We start from the raw sequence: 13367 nt of genomic DNA, 5'->3' as shown, positions 1-13367 counted from the left end.
GTGTATATATTATACATGAACATATGTATATATGTATGCATTAGATATAGATGTATAGATATATTTTTATTTATAAACTATATGCATGCCTACTTACAGCAGCTGAAATAAGTATTGAACATGTCACCAATTGCCTGTCAATAGCATATTTAGAAAAGAAACCAAACTAGAGCTGTCCATGCTTTAAATTGTGTAATGAGAACTGACACCGAAATAGTTATTAACACATGAATCAAGAGCGGTGCAAAAAGTCATGGAAAGTCCTGACACCAGCTGGAATCAGTAATTAGAAAGCAATCTTTGTACTTGGTGAAAAATATCAGCTGGTTCAACTGATGGCCTATAAAAAGGTGTCTCATCAGGGTGCCACACAAAAATCTCATGATTGGTAAAATCAGTGAGCTGTCTCAAGACCTTTGCAGCCTTGTTGTTGCACCGACTTTAAGAATAAAGTCGTTTAATCCCTTACGCAGCACAAGAAACAACGTAAATAACAATTTTTCACCTGCTGATTTGTTCATTCTGCCTCCCAAAGGTCGCAGTAAGTTTCAGCTCATATTTATCCTGTGCTGAGTGCTTACATCGGGGTTTACGTGTAAATCTCCGAAATATCATTCAGACGGCACCCTGGCGGAAGATTCCCTATAATGAGGCCGAATGAGACACTGTAGACGCTGTCTGGTCTATGATCCAGCCGTGTCAGTCTTTTTATTTGTGCGTAAAAGCGCAGTTGACCAGTTTTGTGCACTTCTGAAAAGGACAATATTGAACAGAGGCCAGACTAAGTCCAGAGTAACTCTGATGCCTCATTGTAGTGAATGAGTCCATTGGGGATTTCATCTGAATCATGTCACTCAGATATAGATGGAAACCCCCGATGTGAGTGATCATCATAGAGCGCCAGATAAATGTGATCCCAAATGTTATGTAAAATGTTCCTACTTCCGGTTCCGGCGCTGTGATGTGAGGACGCAGGAGACAGAGCTCCGCGCTCCCCTCAGCTACAAAGACCGACAAAGATCACCCCAAGGCTGCGGGAGACAGCGGGAAGTGAGGGATAAGTAGTAGGAGACGCCGGTATATGGAGCGGTACCTTCTCCGGAGCGGCGGCAAGCATTTAAAGCCAGGAGCTGCTGGGGAAGACCACGCAGCACGAGATCTCAAAATGGTGGCGGGCGCGGGATACAGCGGTCTGCAGGGAGGTGAGCAGAGCCTGATGGAGGAGGAGGAGGGGAGAAGGCAGCATGAGCAGCCAGCAGCCCAGCAGAGCAGTCAGTTAACGGACGTGCTCATAGACTATGATAGCCTGGCAGGAGCAGTGGCAGCACACCTGGCAGACAAGATAAATGAGTCCCTGGAGGCCATGGTGGGGGTGGCGCTATCCCCCATTAAAGAACAGATCACACAGCAGGGAGCCAGAGTGGCAGAGCTGGAACAAAGATTATCTAATACAGAGGATGAGGTGACAACGTTAAAGGGGAAAATGAAGGAGATGGAGGAGGGTTCCCAGGCTATGAAAGACAAACTGGAAGATCTAGAAAACCGGTCCAGGAGAAGCAACTTAAGACTGGTGGGGTTACCGGAATCAATAACCATGCGGCAGCTGGATAACATTTGTGAAGCAGAGCTTCCCAAGGCGCTGGGCCTGACACACATGCAGAGTGGAAAGAGCGCACAGAGTGGGCCCTGTAAGAGAAAACACGGGCGCATGGGGAGCGGACGGGAAGGAGGGTAATGCAGGGGTGACTGGAACAGCCAGACCGCGCCAAGTCATAATAAAATATTTGGAATACAAGGACAAAGAAGAGTTGTTGCAAGCATTTAGAGGACGAAGGACCCCACTGTCTCTTCAAGGACATAAAATATTGATCTTTGGGGATTATTCGGCAGAGGTCACCCGGAAAAGGAAGTCCTTCAGCAAGATATGCACCGCACTGTACCGCAAGGGTATAAAGTTTCAACTACTCTACCCTGCTCTTCTGAGAGTGACAAAACGAAATGGATCTTTTTTTGTGACAAAGGACTTGAGAGAGGCGGAGAGATGGATGGAGGAGATGGAGGACAGAAACCTGACAAGTGAATCTCCGGAGAGGAGGGGTGGTCGACACGGGGAGAGGGAAGGGGAGGTTCGGGAGGAGGGCTGGAACGAATGGACTGAAAGGAGAGCGGAAGGGAAGGAGCCTCACATGGAGAACCCTAAGGCACGAAGATCGCCGTCAGACAAGTCGGGAAACCAGGGCAGGGGAGTGCCTTGAGAGAGACTCTGGGGAGTAGGTTTGAAGACTGAACTCAGGGATTTATGAGAGGAGAGATTGACGGATAGTGGGGGTTGAAGTGGCCTCTTCTTACTGGTTCCTCTCGTCTCTCCAGATGTTATTGATATTGGGGTTTTGCTTACTCTGAGGGGTAGGGGAGTACTAATATCTGGGGGGGATCGGGTTTCTTTCGCATTTATATTTTTATTTGATAAACTCCTCTGTTGGATGTTGAGGTATCCACAAAGCTGGGAAGAAAGATTCTGGGTTCAGTAATGACAAATATTATGCATGGGAAAGGAGGGAGGGGGTGCTATATGTTGGCTAGACTACTGACCAAGAAGGCCTTGTTTGGGTTAGTTGGGTAATAAATTAATGAGGGCTAGACTACGTATAATTCTTAATTAAATGGCTGAGGGAGAATAGCGGAGCCAGGAGCATCACAGAAAAAATGGGAGTGCAGAGACATTTGATTGTACAGGGGGGATAGTTGAGGGGTTGTTAATTGTTAATGGATACAGGAAGGGTGGATGGGTACAGGGAATGCAACGGCATAAGCGCACTGAACGCTTGAAGGAAGCAAAACACCACACATATGAAAGACCACATGGCGACTTGACATATTTGAGGAATTGGGATAATGGTTAAAATAGTGACATGGAATGTAAAAGGATTGAAGTCACCACATAAACATATGATGATATTGAGGCACCTCAAAAGATTGAAAGTGGATATAGCATTATTACAGGAGACTCATCTACCCCAGGGAGATTTCTTTCGTATGCAAAAACTATGGGTGGGAAAAGTAGTTGGGTCAGGCTCCATGGGACGCAAGGCAGGGGTGATGATTTTGATCAACAAAAATTTTAACCACACGATAGTGTCTCAGACCAATGACGAGGAAGGGAGGTATATCTACATCAAGCTTTCCAGTCCACAGGGAGAATTTGGTATACATAACATATATGCCCCCAATAATGAACAAACTTCTTTTTTTAACTTCATCACTCAGGAATTGGAAAAGGATACGGAACTCATAAGGGTGGTTGGAGGGGACTTTAATGCGGTGGTATCAAGGGGGGAAGATAAGAGATATAGTAGGGATGATGGTAGGCCGATTAGAGAGGTAAAAGGTTTAATGGCCAAGCTTTTGGAGGACACAAATTTGAAAGATAGCTGGAGATTGCATCATCCAAATGACCGGGAGTACACTCACTATTCACATCCTCATGAAGCGTGGTCCAGGATTGACTACATTTTGGTTGACTAACTTTTGATGCATAGGGTTAGAGATGTGGTTATTGAGGATATGGTGATATCGGATCATAGCCCAGTGCTTTTAGACATCACTGATACAATACAGAGGGGGACAGATTATCTGTGGAGGTTTCCGTCGTTTTTGCTTAGAGACAAGGAATTTGCCAAAACTCTGATCGAATGGTGGGATGATTATAGCAGTACTAATAGTGAACATGTGGCGGATGTAATGTTGTTCTGGGAAACTGCAAAAACAGTACTGAGAGGTAGATTGATGGGACATGTAGCTAAACTTAGAAAGCATACTCATAAACAATACCAAAACGCAAGCGAGGCCCTCAGAGAGAAATACGCGGGGTACTTAGCAAACAAGACACAAAGTGCGAAAGAGGAGTGGAAGGCAGCGAGACAGGAATTTCACTCTTGGGTGGGGAAAAGAGAGGATCTGATACGATCACAACAGGAAGTTGATCTACACAAATTTGGCAATAAAGCGGGGAAATTATTGGCCAATCTGGCGAAAGGACGACGACCAATGACCTTGATAACTAATATGACTAGACCGGACGGGAGCAAATCCTCAAACCCAAAGGAGATTACAGAGATTTTGGGGAAGTACTATGCGAATTTATATAGCAGGGGGGAAGAGACGGGAGACAGGGGAAGTGATCTGTTGGGAAAAATAAAACTTTCGCAAATAAATTCGGAAGAGCTGTCTAGATTGAACGCGGAAATAACAATAGAGGAAGTACAGTCGGTAATAAGGGATTTGAATATACACAAGGCACCGGGACCTGACGGGTTCAATGGGGAATTTTATAAAGAAATGGGAGAGCAGATAGCGCCGGTTTTGACTAGAATGTACAATAAAATACTGGGAGGATGTGGAATTTCGGGACGTCTCAACACTGCGTACATAAAATTGATACCCAAGGGTGATAAGAATCTAGACAATCCAGCAAACTATAGTCCAATTTCATTAATAAATCAGGATCTTAAAATCTTGGCCAAATTGATGGCCAATAGGTTGGCGGAGATAATACCAAATTTAATTTCACCGGCACAATCGGGGTTTGTTAAAGGGAGGGCAGCGGTGACAAATGTGCGGAGGGCCATGTTGGTAATGGATGCTATTAGACACAGGGATCTTCGAAAGGAGGAATGTCCAGCCATGGTCACGCTGGATGCTGAAAAAGCGTTCGACAGCGTGGGGTGGACATGGTTGGAGACGGTACTCGACAATATGGGGATAGAGGGAGCCTTTCGTACGTTTATAGGAGTATTATACGCGAATCCTCAGGCGAGGGTGGCAACGCCCGGGTTCCTGTCGCAGTCTTTCCCTTTGAACAAAGGGACTAGACAGGGATGTCCATTGTCACCCCTTCTGTTTAACCTTGCCATTGAGCCATTGTCTCGACTGTTAAATGAAGGAGATTGTTTCGAAGGCATTAGTGTTGGGAAGGAACGACTGCACTCAGCGCTATTTGCGGATGATATTATATTATTCATGAACAATCCTCAGAGGGACCTACCGAAAGTGATAAAACAGAGGAGTTTGGGAGCTTGTCAGGTTTTAAATTGAACAGAACAAAGTGTGAAATACTATTTCTCTGTGGGCAAAGGATGGCACTAATGGTAGCAGATGGAACAAGGGGGGAAATCTGTGGGATACCAATAGCAAAGTCACATCTTAAATATCTAGGAATACAGATGGGATGTACGTCAGCATCGATATATGACTTAAACTACAAACCTTTGATACAGAAAATAGAACGGGAATTGAAGTTGTGGGAAGGGCTACTGTTATCTCTGCTAGGTAGAAATCATCTCTTGAAAATGATGTGCTTTCCAAAGTTACTCTACCCAATGCAGACCATCCCCATGTTGTTGAAACATACAGACATAAATAGATTGAATAAAGCATTTTCGACATTCCTATGGAGGGGGAAAAGACCGAGAATTAAAACGGAAAAATTGATGCAATCTTTGGAACAAGGAGGCATTAAACTGCCAAATATTAGAGGGTATAATTTGGCATGCCTGATGAGACATGCCATAGACTGGTTGAGGAAGACAAATGGGCATTCTGACATACGTTTGGAGAGTGAGTTTTGTAAACCCTGGGATTTAGGGGCACTATTACACACGTCATTGGCCAACATACCAAGGAACATTAAACACTCACTGGTATGTAGAGATACGGTGATGGCCTGGAAGGCAGTGAGGAAAAAATTCAAGTTGTCTTGGAGAATATCCAAGCATCTTGATATATGGAGGTTCCCAGATTTCCCAGCGGGAAGAGACAACAAATTATTTTCAGAATGGAAGAACAAGGGGATAAAAAGGGTGACAGATCTAATACATGAGGTGGAGAATAGATGGCTGACATACCAGGAAATCGTGACAAAATATGGGCTATCCACATTTCAAATCCTCCAATACAAACAGATAGAAAAGGGGCTAATGTCACAACTGAGGGATGTTAGAATGGAACAGGTGACGAATGACTTGGACAGAATTATTATGAAAGACCGACATGAGAATTCTATCTCCGCATTATATAAAGCTTTGAGGGAGGTTTTGATTCCAATCTGCCCAGAACAAGTCTGGAGAGCATGGGCAAGACAACTGGGTGACTCTGAAGCAGGGGAGAAGATATTACAGGGGTGGATGAAGATGAGGAAGGAGGTGATTAATGAAGGTTGGAGGGACACTCAATATAGACTGATGCATAGAGCAATTTATGGTTTTAACATCCCAAATACACAACAGATAAACAGAGTGACTCAGTGCCCCAAATGTAAATTGCCAAAAACAGACCTGTTCCATGGGATCTGGCAATGCCCAGAGAGCCAGAAATTCTGGAAAGGATTGCAATTATTAATGCAAAAAGTGGGGAGTGTGGAAATTGAAATGGATCCATTGCTGTGGATCTTTCATTATAGGAACAAGGGACAGGTAGTAAGAGGAGGAGAGGAACAGAGGCCCAAATTACCAAAATTGTTTCATGGGGTGGCTATGATAGGTAAGAGGGCTCTACTGTCCAAATGGCTTGAGGGAAGTGTGCCGTTGATGGAAGAGGTGATGGGACAGATTAAATCTTTACTCAGAATCGAACAGCTGGAGGCGGAAAGGAACAAGGAGGGTCTGACGGGTAAATTCTTTAAAAAAATGGAGGCTTTTCATAGTAAGACAATGTGATGAAGAGGAAATAAGGAGAATAGTAAGGCCCTTTAAATATACTGAATGGTACCTACTGGAAGACATCCAAAACAATTTGGGGAATCTGAAGTTAGCTAATGAAGGCGAGGTGTAAGGTCCTGGTAGGGACAGGAGTTAAAAAGGATAAATGTGTGGTGATATTTTACAGAGGTGATGCTTGCAATCTGTGTTTTACAAGTGGTCTAGACATAACGTGTGCGAAGTTGCTAGGGGAGACCATTGAAAATGTAAGAGGAAGAGGGTTTGTTTAAGGGAGGGTAGGAAGGGAGGATGATAGGCTGAGTTATTGTCTGTTTATTGGAAAAATGACTTGTCATGTGAAATGAAGCAATGTCTATGAAAATTTGAAATAAAATTTGTGTTTAAAAAAAAAAAAAAAAAAATGTTCCTATTAAGTTTCAACTTGATCCACCAAAAAAAGAAGCAAGTCCCCACTCGGGTATGTCATCTGTCAATGGAAATATATGGGGCTGCCATGTTACTGGAAGGACAGAGGTTCTGGAAAAGTACTATGGCTCCTCGTCTCACAAAAGAAATTCTGTGCTTCCAAATTCTTCTCTCCCTTCTGAGCCCCAGTGTGCCTAAACCTCATTTAGCGCCCACATGTATGGCATTTCTGTAGCGACGAGAGCCCGCCTAATCTACAGGTGCGTGTCTCCAGAAGCACAAGCTGGGCACTGCTATGGAAGTTTGCAATATTTACTTGGCAACATCCACTGCTGCTTGTTTCTGAGATACACCCATTGAGTCTAAATCGTCACTACACCTGAATACCCAAAGGGGTATAACTTCCAAAATGGGGTCACTTGGGGGGGGGGGGGGGGGGATTCTACCCTTCTAACACTACTAGGGGGAGTCTGTATATCAAGTCTGCAAACTGTGGTAGGAAAATTTGCGCTCCAGGAAGCAAATGGCACTCTGTTCCTCCCAAGTCTCGTCGTATACCTAAACACTACTGTAAGCCACATATAGGGTTTTTCTACATTCAACCAAAATTGTGGGCCAAATTTTGGTGCCAGGTTTATCCTTTTTCCCATGTGAAAGTGTAAAATCTGGGGCAATAACAAAATTTTGGTGGTAAAAATGAAATTTTTCTTTTCTTCAATGGTTATAAAATTCTGTGACACCTGTGGTGTCAATATGATCACTGCACCTCAAGATGAATTCAATGAGTGGTGTAATTTTTAAAATGGGGGTCACTTTTGGGTTGTGTTCTGCTATTCTGGCACCTCAGGGGCTCTCCCTCTGGGTCATGGCACCCGCAAACCATAATGAGATCTGCACTAAAATTGTTTTCCTCACCACCTGAGTATTGCACTGTGCCTTAAAAGTACCGTATTTTTCGGACTAGAAGACGCACCCCAAATTTTTAGAAGGGAAATTGGGGAATAAAATTTAATGCCAAATGGGGGTCCATCTTGCTGTCTGATTTCAGCTTACTGGGGGTGGGGAGGGGAGATTGGCAGCGCTGATGGTGTGGTCACAGGGGGTGTTGGGTGGCCAGTAATATGACTCCCATCCCAGACTGGGTGTGGCAGGTTCGGCGATGACTTGGTTCGGGGGCTGTCGGCATTTTGTGAAAGCCTGGAGGCCCCTACACATCCATTGCTGCAATGCAGTGGCCTCCAGGAAAATGGCCGCCGGGGGTGGCGCATGCTCAGATTGAGATCTCTGTGCCGAGCTCTCAATCTGAGCATGTGCCGCCCCCGGTGGCCATTTTCCCTGAGGCAACTGCATTGCAGCTATGGATGTGTGGGGGCCTCCAGGCTTTCACAAATTGCCGGCAGAGCCCCCCTCACACAACAGTATCGCCGAACCTCCTGCACCAGCCTGGGAAGGGAGTGTGACCATTGCCCTGTAGCGTTGGTCTGGGACCGCGGCAGGTTTGCCCGACTCCTGTTGCCGCCACACAATTTGTAAGTATATTCCGACTATAAGACGCACCCACATATTCCCCACAATTTTTGGGGGGATTAAGTGCGTTTTAGTCTGAAAAATACGGTATTTCCCGAATTACATTTGGGGTATTGGCACATTCATAATGAATTTTACAACATACTAAGGTCCCTTTTTTTTTTTTTTTTTTCCCTTTCCCTACTAGCCCTTAGAAAAATTAAAAACTTGGGGCTAAAAACATTTTAGTAAAAATATAATTCCTCTTTCTTCACCACCCAATGATATTAAATTCTGTGACTGTACTATACTCACTGCACGCCTAGATGAAATCATTGTGGTGTAGTATGTAAATTTATGTGTAATTTCTGCTTTTCTGGCACCTCATAGGCTCTGACAATGTGACCTGGCACTATCAAACCTTTCCAGCAAAATCTGAACTCCATTTTGGCACTGCTTCCCTTCTGATCTTTGCTTTGTGCCTCAAAAGTAGTTTTCAATCACATATGGGGTATCTGTGCTCAAAATTACAACAAATTTTGAGGTCCATTTTCTCCTGTTATCCTTGTAAAACTGGAAAAAAAAAATGGCGCTAAAACAACTTTTTTGTTGGAAAAATATACCATATACTCAAGTATAAGCCGAACCTGAATATAAGCAGAGGCACCTAATTTGACCAAATAAAAAATGGTAAAACTTTATGGCCTCTATTATAAGCCTGGCATACATAGTCCCCCCTCATCCCCATACTGGTATAAATTGTTCCTTCATCCTTATCCTGGTGTGCATGGCCCCCTCAGGCCCCCCTCATCCCTATCCTGGTATGCATGGTTCCATCAGAAAAACATTAAAAAAATTAACCATCCCACTTGCGCTCCCTCTCGGCATCATGTTCCGATTCCAGCAGCTGATTTATGCTTGTAAGCCGTGCCATAGCAGTAATGTCATGTGCTGCTTACAAGCAGAGCACATCTTCCGTAAGGCCTGTTTCACACTTCCGTTTTTGTGTCCGCCAAACGGATCCGTTTCCGTTTTTTTTGACGGAAACGGATGCAAACGGATCTGTTTTTTTGACGGATCCGCGGTAACCGTGATGGAAGTCTATGGGACAAAAAACGGATCCTGCAAAAAATGGCGGATCCGTTTTTTGACGGAAACCAACGGATTTTGACGGATTTGAAAAAACGGAAGTGTGAAACAGGCCTTATACTCACTGCTCCCCACGCCGGGACTATGTGCATGGAGAGCAGTGAGTATTAATTGCTCTTGAGAAGCGGGCACAGTAGCATCAGCTACTGGCTTCCTGCAGCTGTAGGACTTTCATGTGTGCCCACAGCTAAAGGGAATGAATATTCCGTGTTCTACATGCCCATGGAAGTGAATATTCATTCCATTAAGTAGCAGGCACACGTGAAAGCCTGTGTTTGCTGTGTCCTTCCACATTGCATTAACTTTTGTGATGTACCTGAAGGTTTGTTAAAATTCTTGAATGTGGTTTTGAGGGGTGCAGTTTTTAGAACGGTGTCACTTTTGGGTATTTTCTCTCATATATAGGTCTCTCAAAGTCACAACAAACATGTGGTTCCCCCCCAAAAAAAAGTGTTGTAAAAATGAGAAATTGCTGATCAACTTTTAACACTTGTAACTTCTTAACAAAAAAAAAAAGTTAAAAAAAAATTAGGCCGATGTCAAGTACACATGTGGGAAACGTTATTAATGAAGTTGTCCACTGCATGGCCAACTTCCTCTCATACCCCTTACTTGGCCCCCTTATTAAAACGCTTATACTCCCCTTCCATCTCGGCGCTCCGTCTCCAGGGCTCCTGTGCTGTTGTCATGTGACGCCGGCGCCTAATCAGTGATGGCGTCACTGTCCCCGCCTCCTGTCGCATTGAGCAGGAAGAGGAAGTCCAGCTGCAGCCCCGTCTGCCTCCATGTTCAAGCTGGTAAATGAGAGCTGAGTGACTGGTATATACAGGAGCTTCTCACTAAATTAGAATGTTATCAAAAAATTGAATTTATTTCAGTTCTCTAGTACAAAAAGTGAAACTCATATACTATATAAAGTCATTACACACAATGATCTATTCCAAGTGTTTATTTCTGTTAATGTTGATGATTATGGCTTACAGCCAATGAAAACCCAAAAGTCATTATCTCAGTAAATTAGAATACGGTACTTTATAACACCAGCTTGAAAAATCATTTTAAAATCCGAAATGTTGTCCTACTGAAATGTATGTTCAGTAAATGCACTCAATACTTGGTCGGGGCTCCTTTTGCATCAATTACTGCATCAATGCGGCGTGGCATGGAGGCGATCAGCCTGTGGCACTGCTGAGGGGTTACGGAAGCTCAGGTTGCTTTGATAGCAGCCTTCAGCTCATCTGCATTGTTTGGTCTGGTCTCTCATCTTCCTCTTGACAATGCTCCATAGATTCTCTATGGGGTTAAGGTCTGGCAACTTTGCTGCCAATCGAGCACAGTGACACTGCTTTTTTTTTTTTTACACCAGGTATTGGTACTTTTGGCAGTGTGGACAGGGGCCAAGTCCTGCTGGAGAATGAAATTTCCATCTCCAGAAAGCTTGTCGGCAGAGGAAAGCATGAAGTGCTCTAAAATGTCCTGGTAGACGGCTGCGCTGACTTTGGTCTTGATAAAACACAGTGGACGTACACCAGCAGATGACATGGCTCCCCAAACCATCACTGATTGTGGAGACTTCACACTAGACCTCCAGCAGCTTGGATTGTGGGCTCCCCACTCTTCCTCCAGACTCTGGGACCTTGATTTCCAAATGAAATCCAAAATTTACTTTCACCTGAAAACACCTTGGACCACAGACAACAGTCCAGTTCTTTTTCTCCTTGGCCCAGGTAAGACGCTTCTGGCGGCGTCTACTAGTCATGAGTGCCTTGACACAAGGAATGCGACACTTGTAGTCCATGTCCTGGATACGGTGACAGGACAATTGTGTACAAGATAATTGTGTACGGACTATTGTGTACAGGCCAATTGTGTACAATGACAATTGTGTACAAGGCAATTGTGTACAAGGCGATTGCCCTGTACACAATTGTCCTTGTACACAATTGTCCTTGTACACAATTGTCCTTGTACACAATTGTCCTTGTACACAATTGTCCTTGGACACAATTGTCCTTGGACACAATTGTCCTTGGACACAATTGTCCTTGGACACAATTGTCCTTGGACACAATTGGCCTGTACACAATTTTCTGTACACAATTGTCCGTACACAATTATCTTGTACACAATTGTCATGGAACCCCTGGATACGTCTGTGTGTGGTGTGAAGCAATGACTCCAGCAGCAGTCCACTCCCTTTTGAATGGCCTTTTAACAATCCTTTCAAGGCTGCGGTTATCCCGGCTGCTTTTGCACCTTTTTCTACCACACTTTTTCCTTCCACTCGACTTTCCATTAATATGCTTGTATACAGCACTCTGTGAACAGCTGGCTTCTTTACCTATGAACTTTTGTGGCTTCCCCTCCTTGTGGAGTGTGTCAGTGGCTGCCTTCTGGACATCTGTCAAGTCAGCAGTCTTCCCCATGATTGTGGAGCTGCTGAAACAGACTAAGGTTACCGTTACACCTAGCGATGCACCAGCGATCCCGACCAGCGATATGACGTAGTCAGGATCGCTGGTGCATCGCTAGGTGGTCGCTAGTGATCTGCCACACAGGCAGATCTCACCAGCGACATCGCTGGGGACGGGGATCGCTACTTACCTGTCAGACGCGGCGATCCTGCGTCCTCCCGCCCGGCTCCACAGGAATGGTCCAGGAGCTTCTTGTGCGATCAGCGATAACCAGCGGGGGAGCCGGTCGGAGGTAAGTATCACATGCAGCGATATCGCTAGCAATATCGCAACGTCACAAAATCGGTGACTTTACAGCGATATTGCTAGCGATATCGCAGTGTGTAACGGGGGCTTAAGGGACCTTTCTAAACACTTAGGAAGCCTTTGCAGATGTCTTTTTTTTTTTTTTAATTCAAATTTACTGAGATGACATTTGGGTTTTGATTGGCTGTAAGCCATAATCATCAACATTAAAAGAAATTAACACGTGAAATAGATCCCTCTGTAATGACTCTATATAATACGAGTTTCACTTTCTGTACTGAACTGAAATAAATGAACTTTTTGATAATCTAATTTAGTAATAAGCACTAAAGACCGAGTTCAGACTGGTGCATTTGAGTGACCTGCAGGTATCACGACCCAAACTTACAACCGTTAGAGACCCTAAGTTTGGGTGAGGAGACCCACTGGCTGCCAGCCCACAAAACGCGAATGTGAAATTTTAAGGCCTGGTGTACAAAGTCCCGTGTCAGAATGAAGCTTTCTCCCAAATGCACTGGGGTTGGATTTTGGTAATGGGAATTCACTGTTTGCGGCTGATGCTATTCAGCCAGATAAAACACACTGGTAACCTAGTATTCCTGTATGTTTCTGTGTAGCATATGATAGCCATTGTTTTGTACAGTGTACTATTACATCTTTATCTTGAAACCTTTAGAAAAAGCAAATGTAAACTCCTTTTGTAACCCGAGGTCTCGATAGGACATTGTTTCATGCCGTCCACAATGTGTTCTTGAAGCCAGCCTGTCAGTTAGTATTGTACAGGCCCTTTGCCGCATCTCTCCCCCATCATGAATAAGCTGTTCTGCTTTATTCAAAAGCTGCATTGAGTGAGGTAATAGGATCCGAGCCT

At 44.4% G+C, this 13367-nt stretch overlaps 1 protein-coding gene across 3 annotated transcripts in view; it reads left to right on the top strand.

The window, feature by feature from the left end:
- Window positions 1–13367, top strand: part of ANKRD11 (ankyrin repeat domain containing 11) — a 200830-nt gene that overhangs the window by 106594 nt on the left and 80869 nt on the right. The window lies entirely within an intron of this gene.

This window comes from Dendrobates tinctorius, unplaced genomic scaffold (genome assembly GCF_039654945.1).
Source record: "Dendrobates tinctorius isolate UK_male_01 unplaced genomic scaffold, ASM3965494v1 ptg000009l, whole genome shotgun sequence".
Classification (NCBI taxonomy): Eukaryota; Metazoa; Chordata; class Amphibia; order Anura; family Dendrobatidae; genus Dendrobates; species Dendrobates tinctorius.
The sequence above is the reverse complement of the archived record's forward strand: the minus strand, read 5'-3'. Positions and strand labels throughout refer to the sequence as shown.